This window comes from Canis lupus, chromosome 33 (genome assembly GCF_003254725.2).
Source record: "Canis lupus dingo isolate Sandy chromosome 33, ASM325472v2, whole genome shotgun sequence".
Lineage (NCBI taxonomy): Eukaryota > Metazoa > Chordata > Mammalia > Carnivora > Canidae > Canis > Canis lupus.
In genome coordinates, this window is record NC_064275.1 from 11,782,765 (window position 1) to 11,799,344 (window position 16,580).

The 16,580-nt window shown below is 33.7% G+C and overlaps 1 protein-coding gene and 1 long non-coding RNA gene across 9 annotated transcripts in view; one reads left to right on the plus strand and one right to left on the minus strand.

Moving 5' to 3' along the window:
* The window catches only part of CBLB (Cbl proto-oncogene B), a 409,638-nt gene that overhangs the window by 345,348 nt on the left and 47,710 nt on the right, over positions 1 to 16,580 (minus strand). The window contains exon 2 of one of the 8 annotated variants that reach the window (XM_035710006.2): positions 12,393 to 12,453. The exons of the other annotated variants lie outside the window; for them this stretch is intronic. The gene's annotated coding sequence lies outside the window, so the exon portion shown is untranslated. The remainder of the gene's footprint in view (positions 1 to 12,392; positions 12,454 to 16,580) is intronic. 8 annotated transcript variants of the gene reach the window in all.
* LOC112679087 (uncharacterized) lies at positions 6,077 to 9,658 on the plus strand. The gene is made up of 4 exons (XR_003148104.3): positions 6,077 to 6,402; positions 6,933 to 7,010; positions 8,474 to 8,532; positions 8,679 to 9,658. It is a non-coding gene; the product is annotated as an uncharacterized LOC112679087 (long non-coding RNA).

The following is a 16,580-nucleotide window of genomic DNA, read 5'->3' on the forward strand; positions in this document are numbered from 1 at the left end:
TAGCTCAAGTAGACCTCGGCAGGGTGGGGGTGGGGGGACCACTAGGCTACACCTCACCTAAATGCCTGCGCAATATCCTTGCATTATAACACTCTGGCTGCTAATAGAGGAGTGAGACAGGTAGAGACAACTGTAACACTGTCAAAGGTGAAGAGGTGAGGGAAGAGGGGTTGAACAGCAACAACAGGAAAGGTACATTGGCGAAAACACACTAACATTTCAAAGCACACAGGAGAGAAAAATCAATCATAAAAGGTAGTCATCAAACAGATATTGATCTGATCACGTAATTATGTTTCAGTAACTTGAACAAGACATTTGTACATTAAGATCTTAAAATGCACTGATGAAGGAAAGACCAAATGGTTTCAGTACCGAAAAAGAGGGTCAAGAATAAAAAACCTGTGGCTATGAAAAGTACTGAAGAGAAATCTTAGAAAGGAAAAATGTAGTCCTTGAAATGAAACAACAATAACCCCAAACCCTGAATAAACTGGGTGACCATCAGGTTGGAATAACTGGAGAGATTAATGAATTGGAAAGAGTACTGAGGAGGCGACCTAGAACAGGTAAGAGAGAAAGAAATGGAAATTGTGATATCAAAATTGTAAGAGATTTGGAGAATGGTCTGATTTAAATTACATTTCCCCATAAAATTTTCATAAGAAGGGATATGTCACTATTTAAAGAGATAATGATTTTGAAATTGCCAGACTGAAGGACCAAATCTTCATTTAGAAAATACAGATAAGCAAGATAAAAGTAAACAATTCTCTACCTTGACAAACATAACAAAACCATAAATTGTCATAGTTAAAAAGAAAATCTTAAAACTTCCCTGGGAGAAAAGCAGACTGATAATTTGAATGAGAGCAGCAATTTCTTGAGAAGTAGTAGAGGCTGGAAGACAATAGAGTAATAGCTTCAAAGTGCTGCAGAAAAACACACTAAACCATAATTATGTACATCCCTCAATTGTCATTCAAGAGTAAGAATGCCAGGAAGACATTTTTAATACACAAAAAAAGAGTAATGGGATTTTTTACCCATAGACCTTGGCTGAAGAAATTCTGAAGTATTTACTTTAACAAAAAGAAAAGTGTACATACATGGTTAGAAGGCATAGGATGCAGAAGCCATGTGAGGGGAAGAAAGATTATAACTGTGTGTACATTTGATTAAAAGTAAGTAATTTTGTGGAATTTTTTATTATTCTTTTCTAAAAAGGTGAAACTAACATTCCAGATAGAAGTAATATAAATAAGGTCTTAGTTGAGAGGAGGAAAAGAGGTATGAAGCTTGCTTTAAACTTGTTGGAAAAATTTAAAGTTTAGAATATATAGGCTTATCTTCATTTCAAGAAGTTCATTTGATGGAAATGGGCTTGACTTGCTGCTTAGTGACACAGGCCAATTCAAGTTCTCTGATTTCCCCTGTTCTCTATCCAAACTAAATAATAAAAAATAGGTGTTAATAGTAAAGAAGAAAGTAAGCTTAGAAAAATTTTTTAAAAAATCGTTAGATGGTAATTAACATGTAACCACTAAAATAATGGAAATGCAATTAAATCCACACAAATAAAACATACAGAAAGAATTTTAAAGACTTTATCATTCCAACAGAAAAGTAAGAAAAGCAGGAAAAGAACCTAGGAAAATCAAAGAGAAAAGGATGCCAGATATGGATCGAAATCAGTAATCCATTCATCTTTTATTTATTAAGATTTTATCTATTTATTTGACAGAGCACAAGTAGGCAGAGAGGCAGGCAGAGGAGAGGGGAAGTAGGTTCCCTGCCTACCAGATAGCCCCACAGGCCATGATTCCAGGACTGTGGGATCATGTCCTGACCCAAAAGCAGACACTTAATCGACTGAGCCACCCAGGTGTCCCCCATTCATTTTTGAAATACAGAATCTAGAAAAATGTATTTTAAAATATTCGTAGGAAATGCTTTTTAGGTACACCTGGGTGGGTCAGTGGTTGAGCGTCTGCCTTTGACTCAGGGCATGATCCCAGGGTCTGGGATCGAGTCCCACATCAGACTCCCTGCATGGAGCCTGCTTCTTTATCTGGTTGTGTCTCTGCCTCTCTCTCTCTCTGTCTCTCATGAAAATAAGTAAAGTCTTAAAAAAAAAAAAATGCTGTTTTAAAGAGACACAAATAAAGCCAGATAATACAGGAACTTTGGAATAAAAGGACATAAAATGAAATATTAATAAAAATGATATGCTTATGTATTATGCTAATCAAAAGAAAGCTGATATACTATTATTAAATAATGGAATTATTAACTAGAAGTTAAAGCAAAAGCCTTAGCAAGAATGAGACTCTCCATAATAGTATTCACCAGTGCATATAAATATTATAAATTGTGATATTCTCACAACATGCAATTAAAGTACGTAAAGTTATAATTGATAGGATTGTAAGAAGAAAGTAACAAATCCACAATCATAATGCGAAGCTTTAAAATATTCTCCAAGAGGCTTATTGAGCAAAAGGATATCATCAAGCCTCAGAGACAAAGCAAAAAACAGATTTTTAACTACAGAGAACAAACTGATGGTTACCAGAGGGGAGATGGGTGAGGGGATGGGTGAGATAGTTGATAGGATTAAGGAGTGCATTTGTGATGAGCCCAGGTAATGTATGGAAGTGTTGGATCATTGTACTGTATATCTGAAACTAATATAGTACTGTATGTTAACTATACTGAATTTTAAAAAAAGTGTTAAAAATATTATATTATCAAGGCTTTATAAAATATAAGCAATGCAGTCAACAGCATTACTACCTGTTTTTCTGTCCATCTCCATGTACTTACCTATCTACCAAACTCTACATTTAAGGAATATATGTTTCATTCTTTCTAGTACACATAAAACCAATAAAAAAATTGATCAGCATAAGCCATAGGGGAAATCTCAATGAAAAAAAAAAAATCAGTTTGTATTATCTGACCACAAAGAAATACAAAGAGAATAGCGACAAGGAGATGGTAAACAAACACAATCATAAATGTGGAAATAAACACATACATACATGCTATAAATCACTCTTAGGTTAAAGAAAACACAATGAAAAGTCCAAAGTATTTAAAAATGAATAGAAGCTAAATAAATAAGTAAATAGAAGCAAAAAAATTGCTTATCAAAATGTGTGGAATATGGTTAGAGTAGTAATTAGCAGGACATTTTTTGGCATACATTCATACATTAGAAAAGAAGAAAATTTAAAATGTAGGAACTATGTTCATCAGAAGGTTGGGTGAAAGTAAAACATAAAGGAAATATACTTAATAAATAGAAGGAAAGAAGTTGGAAAGCTAAGAACAACAACAACAAAAATAAGATAGCAAACAAGGAAATAAAAAAGGCCTGAAAACCAGAAACTGGCTCTTTGAAAAGAAAAATAAATAAAAAATTTTCAATCAACGTTATCTAAGAGAAGACAGAGAGGACCAAATAGTCAAATTAAAAAATGAAAAAAGGGACTACTTTTAGAGTTATAGTGATGATTTAAGAATCACAAGTGAAAACTAGACAACTTAATGCCAAGGGGAGAATGTTTTGAAAATATTTATATCACAAACACGAATCAAGAAAAAACAGAAAATGGGCAGACAATAATATCATTAAAAATTTGATTCGTCCCCTCTTTTTTTCCCTTCTCACTCACAGGAAAGCAAAAGATGCCAAGCCCAGAAGATTAAATAGTTGAGTCTGTCAGATAATCTTTACCTAATGAAAACTGTCTTAAAAATTTAAAAAAAAACCCTGAAAACTACTTAAATCATTTTAGATCAATATAATCCTAACAAAAATCAGACATGAAAGTAAAAGAAAAACTTACCAATCTTATGGATGAACATGGATAAGACCAACAAATAAACTTGAGCTATGCATTAAATAAATATTGATCTGTCCTGATAAATTAGGATCATTTCAGGGCAACGTGTCAATATAATCCATTAAAGAATTAAAAAAAAAAGTGGATAAAATCTACCACATGCTCAAAATTGTAAAATCTTAACAGATTTGTGTAGATTCTTATTTCATGGCAGATAATGACAAATAAACCATTGCAAACATTATACTTACTTTTAAATATTTAGAAATTTATTTTTCTAATGTCGATTTTGGATTTTAGAATTGCACACAATATGGGTTGATAGAAAATTCAAGCAAATTCACAGAAAAACTCTTAAAATGAAGTAAGATATTTTATTAAGTGAATTGGAATCTTGATATTAAAATCAATAGTATTTCTACATATCAGCCATACCCAGTAGAAAATATAATGAAATATCCCACTAATAATAAAATATATGATTGGAATAAAGCTAATATGCAATATTTTATTTTATTAGAAAATTAAAAATAAAATATAAAAAGGAATAAAGGAGAATGTATACCATGTTAATGAATATGAAAATATCTTAATTCAACTAATTAATCTGTACAGTTATTTTAATTGGTAAAGTCTTAGATTCTGACAAAAATTATTTTAAGTCAATGTTTTAGAAGGAAAAACAAGAAAGAACTTGATTCATCCCCTGTTATATCTTTTTATAGGTGTTATTTATTTATTTGAGAGAGAGAGTGAGAGAGAGAGAGCACCAGCAGGGTTTCATTCCAAGACCCTGAGTTGAAGGCAGATGCTTAACTGACTGAGCCACCCAGGAGCCCTATCCCCTATCATATTTTAAAGGCATAATATTAAATATTTAATTGGACAAGAGTCAGCAAAAAGAGCCTAGAAAGAAGAGACTCAAACCCACATGGGAACACAGTGTGTGACAGAGATAAGACAAAAGGTCATCAAAGGATGAGCTCTGCAGTAGTTGGTGCTAGGTCAACTGGCTTTGCATATGATAAGAAGATAAGAGAAGAGTCCCTATCACAAACTCTACCCACTAAAATAATCCTGTTGGATCCAAGATCTAAAGATTAAAAGCAAAAGTTGAAAGCTTTTAGAATATGCATGCGATTATTTTTCTTATAATGTGGAAGGGAAGAACTCCTTAAGATAAAAAATCACGAGGGAAGTATAGATAAATTCAACACAAAAAGATATGAGAATTCTTTTACTTATATAACTAAGATTAGATAACTGGAATGTTAAAAAGAAATCATAAAAGTGAATAGGAAAAAAGAATAACCAGTCTAGTAAATTAGCAGACAATATACATGAGAAGCAATTTGGGGAAGAGCAAATGTGAATGTTTAAAAAAAATTTTAATGATATGCTCAATTTCATAACTCATCAAGAAAATATAATTTAGATTAAAAAAGGGTGCTCTTTATACCAACAAGAATGGAAAGATTTTAAAACTTGGCCCTTCTAAGTATAATTTAGAATGTGAGTAAATCAAAACTCTTATATATTGGGGAAACTATGTAGTCTCTGGAATGATTTGCAGATTGGCAATGTGTGTCATAAAGTTGAAGATGCTCCTACCTGTGCCTTAGCCATTTTCCTCGGACGTGAACATACCAACAATTTCAAGCACAACATGAGGATATAAAAAAGGATGTTTACTATGAAGTAATTTGTGATAGTGAAATATCAGAAACTAAAAAATCAATATCAAAAGGGGAATGAGTAAATGAAATGTGGTAGTGTTTTTATAAGTGATGTGCCAACATGAATAGACCTCAGAAAAATAATATTGAATTAAAAAGAAAAACAAGTTGCAAATGTTAGGCTCCCATGATAACATTTATGGGAATTTAAAATATACAATGTTTTGATAGTGGCAGTATATACAATAGTCCTCCCTAATCCATGGGGGAAATATAATAACCCCAGTGGATGTGTGAAACCTTGGGTGCATTGAGCCCTGTGTATACTATTTTTTTTTTTTTTTTTTTTTTGCTTTCCCCTATATACCTACGGTAAAGTTTAATTTATAAATTAGGCACAGTAAGAGATTAACTACAACGATAAAATAGAACAATTATAACATTGTAATAAAATTTATGTGAACGTGGTCTCTCAAAACTTATTGTACTGTACTCAGCCTCCATCTCGTGATGATAGGAGATTACAAAATGTCTTTGTGATGAGATGAAGTGAGATGAATGATGTGGGCGTTGTGATGTGGTGTCAGGTTACTGTGGATCTTCTGACCATGTGTCAGAATGAGGATCGTTTGCGTTAGGACTGTGGTTGACCAGGGGTAACTGAAACACAGAAAGTAAAACCACGGACAAGGGCATCTACTATTTCTGGGACCAAAGTGGAAAAGCACCAAGTGCCTGAGTCACAAGGCTGTGATGGCGGTGGCCTCTGGAGAGTTAACAGGAGAGTAGAGTGATGGAGGAGTAAAGGAGGCCAACTTTATTCATAATGATTGCATTTATTTTATGAAAACATACCCGAAGCTAAATGACAAAGAGTAAGTATTTGTCACCTTGGGTAATGGATATGTGTGTATTGTTTTCTTAACTTTTCTGACTTCTAAATTTTTTTTCAAAAGATGAAATAAACAACCAAAGCTACCAGTGTATTTGCAAGATGGTCTCTTTGTAGTCAGCCAGAGGACTCTTCAGGTGGATCTCATGCTTTCCTTGAGTAATAATTTTATTTATTAGAGGAAAATAAATTTTTTTGATTCTTTGGTTTTGAAAAAGAGGAATTTTCCCTAAACATTCTTTTTTTTTTTTTTTCTGTTTTGTCTCAAACTTTACTACTTTTCACTTGATTATAATTCAGCTTTTCTTTCTTTGGAGCCAGTGGCTTGCCTTGGAAGAGCATTATATGCTCTCCCTACATTTATTCTCTGCTTTTGTGATTGTTAAAGGTGCCTTTAAGTTTTTATCCTACATAAGAATATTTCCTTTCAGGCCTATTATCAGAAATTTTATATTAACAAGGGGGAATGGTAGGACAATGGCTAATTGATTTCATGTTTTCTTTAACTCTCAGACAATAGGTGTTTTGTCAGCCTGAACAGAACCCAAGTGTTGCACATAAAATGAAGAAAATAGCCACACAATCAGGAAGGTGGGTAAGGATACTTATGGTACACAGAGTTTGTATTCAGTTCTAAAAAGAGTCTTAATGCAACCCGAAAGGGATAAAAAGGTCACCTAGACTTAAAAAATATATATGTATTTTCCTGATCTATGAAGAATAGCTATTCATGTTGCAGTCTTTAGCAGTTTTTTTTAAGATCATAGTTACTCATGTTTCTATGCATTTTGATTAGCACAAACGGAAATAGTCAAGATTTATGTAAAGATAACAGCCTATGCACTATGGAATGACTTTCTCTCTCTGAAAAAAAAAAAAAAAAGACACTTTATTTTGTAGCATTCTTTTAGAAAGTCAAAAAGTGGCAAATATGGGAAAGAACATTTTCTAGCAACTAGATTTGATCTAAATATTTTGAAATGCCAGATTTTGATATGATATTTAGAGATGTTCTAATGAATGCACAAGATTTTTGTCATTTTTTGTCTGTTTATGGTAATGTAAGAAGTGACTATAGCAATGGAATTGTTTTAAAAACAGAATTCATTCCAGAAAATTAAAGATATCTTTCTATTTAAAAATTCTACTCCCAGGATAATATCATTTGGGGATTTCCATATTAGTTTCTCCCCCCCACACCCCGCCCATTATCAAAGACTAAGCCTATAGCTTTCATACTCTTATTCATGAAGACGTGATTAGATAAACTACCAGAATCCTTTGCCTGACTCTCAAATCCTCCCTAAGCGGAGTCGGAATCTTCATTCCCATGAAGTTCTATATATCCTTTACTGTAACCCAATGTTATACTTCTCCCAATTGCCCAACCCTTCTACTCTGTTCCCTGAAACTTGAGTCAGTAATCATGAATTTACCCTTTATGTTCAACCTTTTGTAAATTCTTCTTTCCTTTATTTATCTTGACACAAAAATGCCTCACCCTTGAGGCCACTGCTTTCCCTGCAACTCTTTCAAGTAACGATTGTTTGCTCTATTTTTTTTTCACCTTCTTCATGACCTTTCCAGACCTTCATGACCTTCATTCTTCTAAAAATTCCCAGCATCTTTAGAGGTCATGGTCTCAAATGATGCCATTCCTCCTACTATAGTCATCCTCAATCTTTAAAGATTTAACTATCTATGTTGCAATTTTAATCACATTCAAGTCAACTTTACTCTCGGGCCACACTTCTCTGCCTCCTTTGCTGGTGCTCTTGCCAACCTCCCAATCTGGTTGGAGTCCAAGCTGAAATCAGGGCCTGCATACTCCACCACCTGTATACACTATGACCTATCTGTACCCTACTGCTTCCCCTTCCGGGATTGCTGCTCTGTTTAATAATACATATTGGAACTGTGGGGTCAGCTCCCTATGATATGAACCTGACCAGTGGGATAAAGGAGATGAAAGAGAACAAGGCACATTAATATGCTTTTATCTCTCCCTTTCATGGATTGCTTCAATTTATGTTTTCTCCTTTCAAATGTTTCAGAAAAGCCCCACATATTGAGTGAAATACTTGCTGAATGTCCTACATTGTCTCCTTATAAGGTACACTTCTTAGCACTGCTTCTCATTATATCGTTTGTATTTTTCCTTGCCTCATCTCTCTTAATTTCTTCACTTTGTGCTAGACTTTTACCCACTAATAAAGTATAGGTGCCTTAATCTTTGTCTCATGTTCTATTTTCTGGAAGCCTGGAGTGAAGATAAATAATTAATATCTGTGAATATATTCTGTGGAGACCAGAAGGAAACCAATAAGAAACTTCCAAGGTGAAAGAAGATATATCAGTGGGCCTTTCATTCTTGGTCATCAGTTTAAGAAAAATGATGCTCAGTCAATGCCTAATGAACCACAAGCCAACATCTTTTCTCTGCTTCTTTTACTAGTGGACGTTCTTTTATTTTTCACTTGGGATTACATTTTATTATTTGTTGTTTTTCTTAATAAAAAATGGAGTAACAGTCTCACATGAAATGGATCAGTGTAAGGCTGTTCACTGGGGTCCTTTTGCTTCCTATTGCCAAACAAGCATCGATTTCAATAGAACCATTTAATGATTGAAGGTTTCATTTTCTCCAAGTCACAGAAGCCACTCTACTTTAGGTACTTTAGACCAGTGATGCCCAATAGAAATTTTGTGGATGATGGATATATTCTGTTCAATACAGAAGCCACTGGCCACAGGTGGCTATTGAACACTTGAAATGTGGTTAGTGAGTCTGAAGAATGAAAATTTTAACTTTTGTGAAAATCTAATTCAAGTGCAAATAGCCATCATTGGCTAGTAGCTATCATATGGAACCAACAGTTCTAAACTGCCAGAAGTGATGCTTTTGTAACCTAAGAAACATAGCCCAAAGTCACCTATTCCAAGACCAGTTTTGATGAAAGCCTGATTCCTGCTCTTACCGGCATACAGTATGCGCCAAACAACAACTGGTTGATGAGAGAAATCTCTAATATCGGTGGGAAAACCTGATTGTGATAAAACTTTATAAACCTGACCCTCGGGGTACTTGGGTGGCTCAGTGTTTAGGCATCTGCCTTCAGCTGAGGGCATGATCCCTGGGGACCCTGCCTATGTCTCTGCTCTCTCTCTCAGTCTCTCATGAATAAACAGAAATCTTAAAAATAAAATAAAATAAACCTAACTCATGAAAAATAAAGCTATATTGTTGACATTTTCTCTATCAAAAATTGTTGCAGAAATATTGTGCTAAGTATTTGCAATTATTTAATGTGCTTCAGTAATACACTTTGTAAGGTATCCTGCTTATTAAACTTTCTACTATACAAATTAAAATAATACAACTGACTAATCAAAACCTTCTAAACAACAGTTAATTTTTGTGTTTCTCAACAATAGTGTCAAAGTCAAGTTCTTATGTAAAGCCTCCTCCCTCTTCTTTTTGAGCCCGGAGCCTTTTTTTTTTTTTTTTTAACATGCTATCATAGCATCATGTCCATTTCATTCAATTCACTTGAATGAATTTTCATAATTACACATTCACAACTGTAATTATTTTATTAAACTCTGTCTCTTCTACCTGATTCTCAACTCTGTATAAGTAGGAGCATGGCTCTTTTACTTACCTGGCACAGGGTCTGATGTGTAATACGTGATCAATAAAGTATTGAATGTGTGATCAAAGCTTATTAATTCTTTGTGAGGAAAAAAAAAATCAGTTTAACTTCCCTTTTCAATAATATTCATTGCCAGTTAGCTACATTTGCATTTGTACCTCCTTTCTCTCTTACCTTATGTGACAGGTAAACAAACCTTCTTCAAATCTACTGATAATTAATGGGAAACTTAAGAATATAATATAGATTCATTAAAAAGTTTAAGGTAGCTCTGTTTAGAAATATGAATGATAATGAAGCACTAGTTTTAAAAAATGGGTCACTAATTAACTTTAGCATTTTGACATTCCATAACAGTTTCTTGGTATTATAATTCTTGTGATGTTAATCTACCCACACATGCTAGAAAGTGACTGCAGGCTAGATTAATATTCTGTGAACTTTCCCTTTGTCCCTTAATCTACCCACTCATGCTGGAAAAGGACCACAAGCTAGATTAATATTTTGTGAACTTTCCCTTTGTCCATTTATACCTCCTTGCTTTATCATAATTATACAGTATTTTATAATTGAAATATTTCAAAGTGTGACTACAACTTCTTCCCAAATGGGAAAGTTTCTAAATTCTGTTGGAGTGAGTTACTGACTATATATACGTTCATAGCCAAAGTTCCTCATTTTTTTTTCCTTCTGCGTGGTATTTTTTTTAATTCTCTGAGAAACTAAATATGCTTAAATATACATCAAATCAATAAAATCAATATTAGCTAAGAATACTCAACATTTCAGGGATGTAATTTTTACTAATCTTCAAAAATGAGGACAAACTAGACTACTGAGGTTGAGATCTATTTTCTTTTCAAGTGCTGGTTGCTAGAAATCTCTTGAAATAGGGATTGCTGCAATATATATTCACATATCTCTTACAGTATCAAATGTATTCTCCATTAAAATTTTAATGATTGCCTACTGTGCCAGGCTCTGTGTTGTCCACATGAAACAAAGAGATAAATAGGAAGACAATCCATAAGCTTATAGTAAAGGATAATGGCATAGACTGCCAGGGGCCAACCCAGTATTCATTTTGTCTTTATTTGATAGTAATTGAGCAATCATTTGGGTAATAAATTACTGAGAAAAAAGACTATACTCTTTGGCCTTACTTATAGCTAAGCATGGCCATGTGATTATTTTTCAGCCAATGACATGCATGCAAAAATATCTTGTAAGACCACCTGAGATGCTCTGCATAGAAGGCTGGGAGATATGTCAATTATCATCATCTTTACCTCTCAATCATTACCTCTTCTGCAACCAAAAAAACAGACATAATAAGTAGGTCTCCAGCTACCTTCTTGTACCAACAGGTGAAATTGACAGTGAAAGTCACACTGAAGACGTCAGAATAAAAAAGTTGAAAGACTTACTGATATACTGTAGACCCTTGAAGCCACCGTAGCCTCAAGTATTTATCCTAAGAAACATGTTTTTGTTCAATTCCATGTTTTAAAGTTGTCCTTTATATGTAAATTTGATAATATTAAGTGGTGTATGTTAGAAAATTGTAGATATAGACATTTATAATTGTATAAAGAAAATGTGGGAAGAGAATGATTATATCTGCTTCGTGACTTTAAGGGTATTCAAACATAACCATTTGAACTAAGTCTTTTTTTTTTTTTTTTAAGAGATCTTTTTTTTTTTTTTTTTAAAGATTTTACTTATTTATTCATGAGAGGCACAGAGAGAGAGGCAGAGACACAGGCAGAGGGAGAAGCAGGCTCCATTCAGGGAGCCCGATGTGGGACTTGATCCCGGATCTCCAGGGTCACGCCCTGGGCTGAAGGCGGCGCCAAACCACTGGGCCACCAGGGATGCCCCTGAACTAGGTGTTGAAGGTTGAGGAGGCTTTTACCAGGTAGAGAAGAGAAGAAAGGGCATTACAAATAGAGGAAAGAGCACAGTGTAAAATACATAGATTTAAAAAGTATGGATCATTTAAATAACTATAAGTAATGCTTGGCTGAATAACCCGTTTACATAGGTAACTTAAGTCAATCAATGATCTTACATATTAAAGAAATTTATCTCTAGGTTATGAAAAATTTTTAAATCACAAGAGTGACATGGTTAATTTGGGATTTTATAATGTTGGATTAGAGGTATATTAAGCCAGAAACTAGAATAATACCTTGATGACTAGTTAAGGTAAAATACTAGGGCAATATACTAGAAGAGATTATGCTATCTGAATTAATAAATTATCTATGGCAATGCAAAGTGAGGTTGAAAGGATTATTTAAATCAATAAATCACTTACTTTAGATGTTATCAAATGTCAGAAATGGAGCAATCGATTTCAATATTCTTCCATTTTATTTCTATAAAACATCAATAAGCAATTGGAAAATAAAAATGTAAAATGTAAAAAGACAAAAGTAACATAAAATCTCCAGAAAAAAATATGTTTAAGACTTTTACATGAAAAATAACTTAAGGGATCCCTGGGTGGCTCAGCGGTTTAGCCCAGTGAGTGATCCTGGAGTCCTGGGATTGAGTCCCATGTTGGGATCCCTGCATGAAGCCTGCTTCTCTCCCTGCCTGTGTCTCTGCCACTCTCTCTCTGAGCTTCTCATGAATAAGTAAATAAAATCTTAAAAAAAAAAAAAAGGAGAGAAAAATAACTTACAACAGAAAATAAATGAAGGGGTATACCATATTCATAGTTTGAAAAGCTATTGCAAAGATGTCAATTTTCCCTGGGTTGATTTATGGATTCAATACAATTGCAATAAAAATCTCAATGCCTTTTTAGAAACTGATAAGTTGATTCTAAAATTATCTAATATAATTTTTAATAAAGATTTATATTATCAGATAGCAAGATATATTATAAAGCAATAATAATTAATGCATTATGCTATTGGCACAAAAGAGGACAAATAAACCAGAATACGGATAAAACAGGTTAGACATTACAAAAATTGACCCAAACACATTATTACATTATCAAAACAAATAAGATGTATGAAGGGTAAAATAATAATAATAATAAAATCTTCTGGAAGATAAATAGGAATGTATCTTCGTAAACTTAAAGACTTCTTAAAAAGAGTACAAAGCATTAACTCAAGATAAAAACAGATATATTGGGTTACATTAAAACTGAGAACTTATTATATTCATCAAAAGAGTAAAAAGGCAAGCTATGAATGGGAAGAGATATTTACAATGTAAAATATACATAGTCCACAAAGAACTTATAACCAAAATATATAAATAACTTCTACAGATAATAAAGAGGAAGAAGATTCAATAAAGGTAAAAGATATTTTAAAAAAAGGGTAAAAGATATAAGCAGGCACTTCCCCAAAATGTCTAATAAACCTATACAGATATACTCAACCTCATTACTTGTCAGAGAAATTAAAACTGAAATCCCAATTTGTTGTTATACACCAAATAGAAAAACTAAATAATAAAAAAAAAGATAATACTGATTGTTGATATGGATCTGGAGCAATGGGATCTCTGAAACACTGCTGAAAGTGTAAATTGATAGATTTATTTAGAAAATGGTAGTTATCTATAGTTAAACATATGCTTTTCCCATGATCCAGCAACCCCAGGAATAGGTATATATCCAACTAAAAATATATACAAATGTGCACCAAAAGATATATACAAGAATTTTCACAATAGTTTTTGAAGTTCCCCAAAGTAGAAACAAATTAGACATTTCAGTGGAAGAACTTTATTATTTTTTTTAAGATTATTTATTTATTCAGAGAGACACACAGAGAGAGGTAGAGACACAGGCAGAGAGAAGCAGGCTCCATGCAGGGAGCCCAATGTGGGACTGGATCCCGGGACTCCAGGATCACGCCCTGAGCCTAAGGCAGACGCTCAACTGCTGAGCCACCCAGGTGTCCCAAGTGGAAGAGGTTTAAAAACAGTACCAATTAATATAACAAAATACATTGATGAAAATGAATATATTATTGCTACATACAATACATATAATATTTACAAACATAATGTCAAGGCAAGAAGTCTGAAATGATTCCATTTATACAAATTTCAAAAGCAGAGTAAACAGATTTATGCTGTTAGAAATCAAAATAGTGCTTACCTCTGAGACAAGATGGTGACTGTGAGGGGACAAACAGAGGGTCATCTGGGGCTCTAGTAATATTTTATTTTTTGTTTGTAGTTGGTTAAACAGGTATGCTCACATTGTGAAAATTCTTTGAGCTTCTCATTTGTCTTTTTTTCATAAAAGAAAAACTAATTCTGCTTTATTTGAGGTAGCTGAATTGGATATTTCCCCATGGTGGAATTGATTTGGAGACAAAAGTAAAATGCAACTAAGACATAAACAATTTGAGAATTAATATGGGAACAAATAATTTCAGTTCTTTGGATTTTTAGATATATTATTTTCTCTTCTCCTTAGATTTGCTAGACTCAAGAGTGCTACATTATTGAATAATATAGTACTGTTTTATTTCTTTCTCAACATGAAAAAAGCCAACATAAAGGTATTGAATATTATAATGGCTGTTCCAATGTAGCAGTGGATTATTTTTTCACTCAAACATTATCACTTCTTTATGTTAAAAAAAGTGAGAGAGGTGGAATAATGTAAATGTAAATTCTCTTTTATCATAGGGCCATACTATTTTCTTAGCCAAGTATGTGTAGAAATACAACATTGTTATATTTCTTGTGTGAATTTGGTATTTTTCACATTTTGCGTTAATTTAGTACTATCTAGGTTAAGTAGAAACTCTTCAGAAAGGATGAAAACCAAAATGTTCTTATGAATCATAATATAACAATGTTCCTATTTGTGGGATTTTTCTTTATAGGACTGCATTGTTATTAATGCTTTTACCTCTCTAGTTCACAAGAACTCTTACTGAGCATCAAGGAACCAAAACCAAAATACATTTTTCAATAATACATGTAGTAGGGTGGAGTGGATGGTTAGTTCCAAATGTAGAAAAAGTTGCTTCTCAGCTGTTATAATGACTGATATTTGTTAATCTTTGATTAAATCTGTACAAATAGGCACAGACCAAGACTCGACCTGATGCCATTCCTATAGAAAATAACCATGGAACGAGACAATACAGAAAGCAACACTCTGAGGTACAATATCCGAAAGAGAGTGAAAAGAAGTAAAAATACTCCTTGGAAGTGCAAGCTCATAGGCAAGAGGGAGATCTAAAGTAAATTCCTCTCCATGGCTTTCACTTTAAGTCTGGTGTTCAGTGCATATATGGTGAGTAGAACTGGGGTTGGGCACACAAGGAAGAAACCAAGTCTTTCTGGTCGGGGAATCAGAACTCTGAAGCTTGAAAGTTGTACATGTTGAAGAGAGTAGGGGAATCCCAGAAGTGAATGAGTCAAATGGTGAATTCCCAAGTTCTGCTTAACCCATTTCTTTGACTCTTGAAGCACGTATGTTTGGGACAGAAGTAAGCATTTGCACTGAGTAAAAAATACCCAAACAGATGGGAATTTCTGCCCAAGAAATAGAGTTGGCAGTTCAAGCTAAGTCAAGAATATTTACTACTCAAAGGAAACAACATGTCAATAAAAAATAACAGAATTCAGAATCTCTAAAATATAACATTGACAATATCCAGGATACAATGCAAAATTATCCAAACTAAGCAAAACCAGAATATTCAGTCTCAAGAAGAAATGGATCAAGCCAAACCTCAAAATGAAACAGATGTTGGAACTAACAGACAAGGTTTTCAAAATGGCTATTATTATCATCAGTAAAGTAAAAATTAGACATGTTTACGATGAATGAAAATGCCTGAAATGGAAATTTTAGAACTAAGGAATGAATTTTCTGAAGCTAAAAAAAAAAAAAAAAAAAAAAATCCCTGAATGAATTTAACAGCCAAATGTACATATTGGATGAGAGAGTAAATGAATTTGAAAAAATAATAACAGGGGCAGCCCCAGTGGCTCAGTGGCTTAGCGCCTGCCTTTGGCCCAGGGCATGATCCTGGAGTCCCAGGATCGAGTCCCACCTTGGGCTCCCTGCGTGGAGCCTGCTTCTCCCTCTGCCTGTGTCTCTGCCTCTCTATGTGTCTGTCATGAATAAATAAATAAAAAATCTTTAAAAATAAAAAAAGAATAACAGACATTCACTCAAGATTATAAAAAAAAAAAAAACATACCAACAACACAAAGAGAAAAAAGCCTTTAAAAAGGTAAAAGAGGGATCCCTGGGTGGCGCAGCGGTTTGGCGCCTGCCTTTGGCCCAGGGCGCGATCCTGGAGACCTGGGATCGAATCCCACGTCGGGCTCCCGGTGCATAGAGCCTGCTTCTCCCTCTGCCTGTGTCTCTGCCTCTCTCTCGCTCTCTGTGACTATCATAAATAAATAAAAAATTAAAAAAAAAAAAGGTAAAAGAGTCTCAAAGACCTATTTCAGAAATTCTCAAACTATGGCCCATGGGCCAAATCAGCCTGCAAGCTAAGAA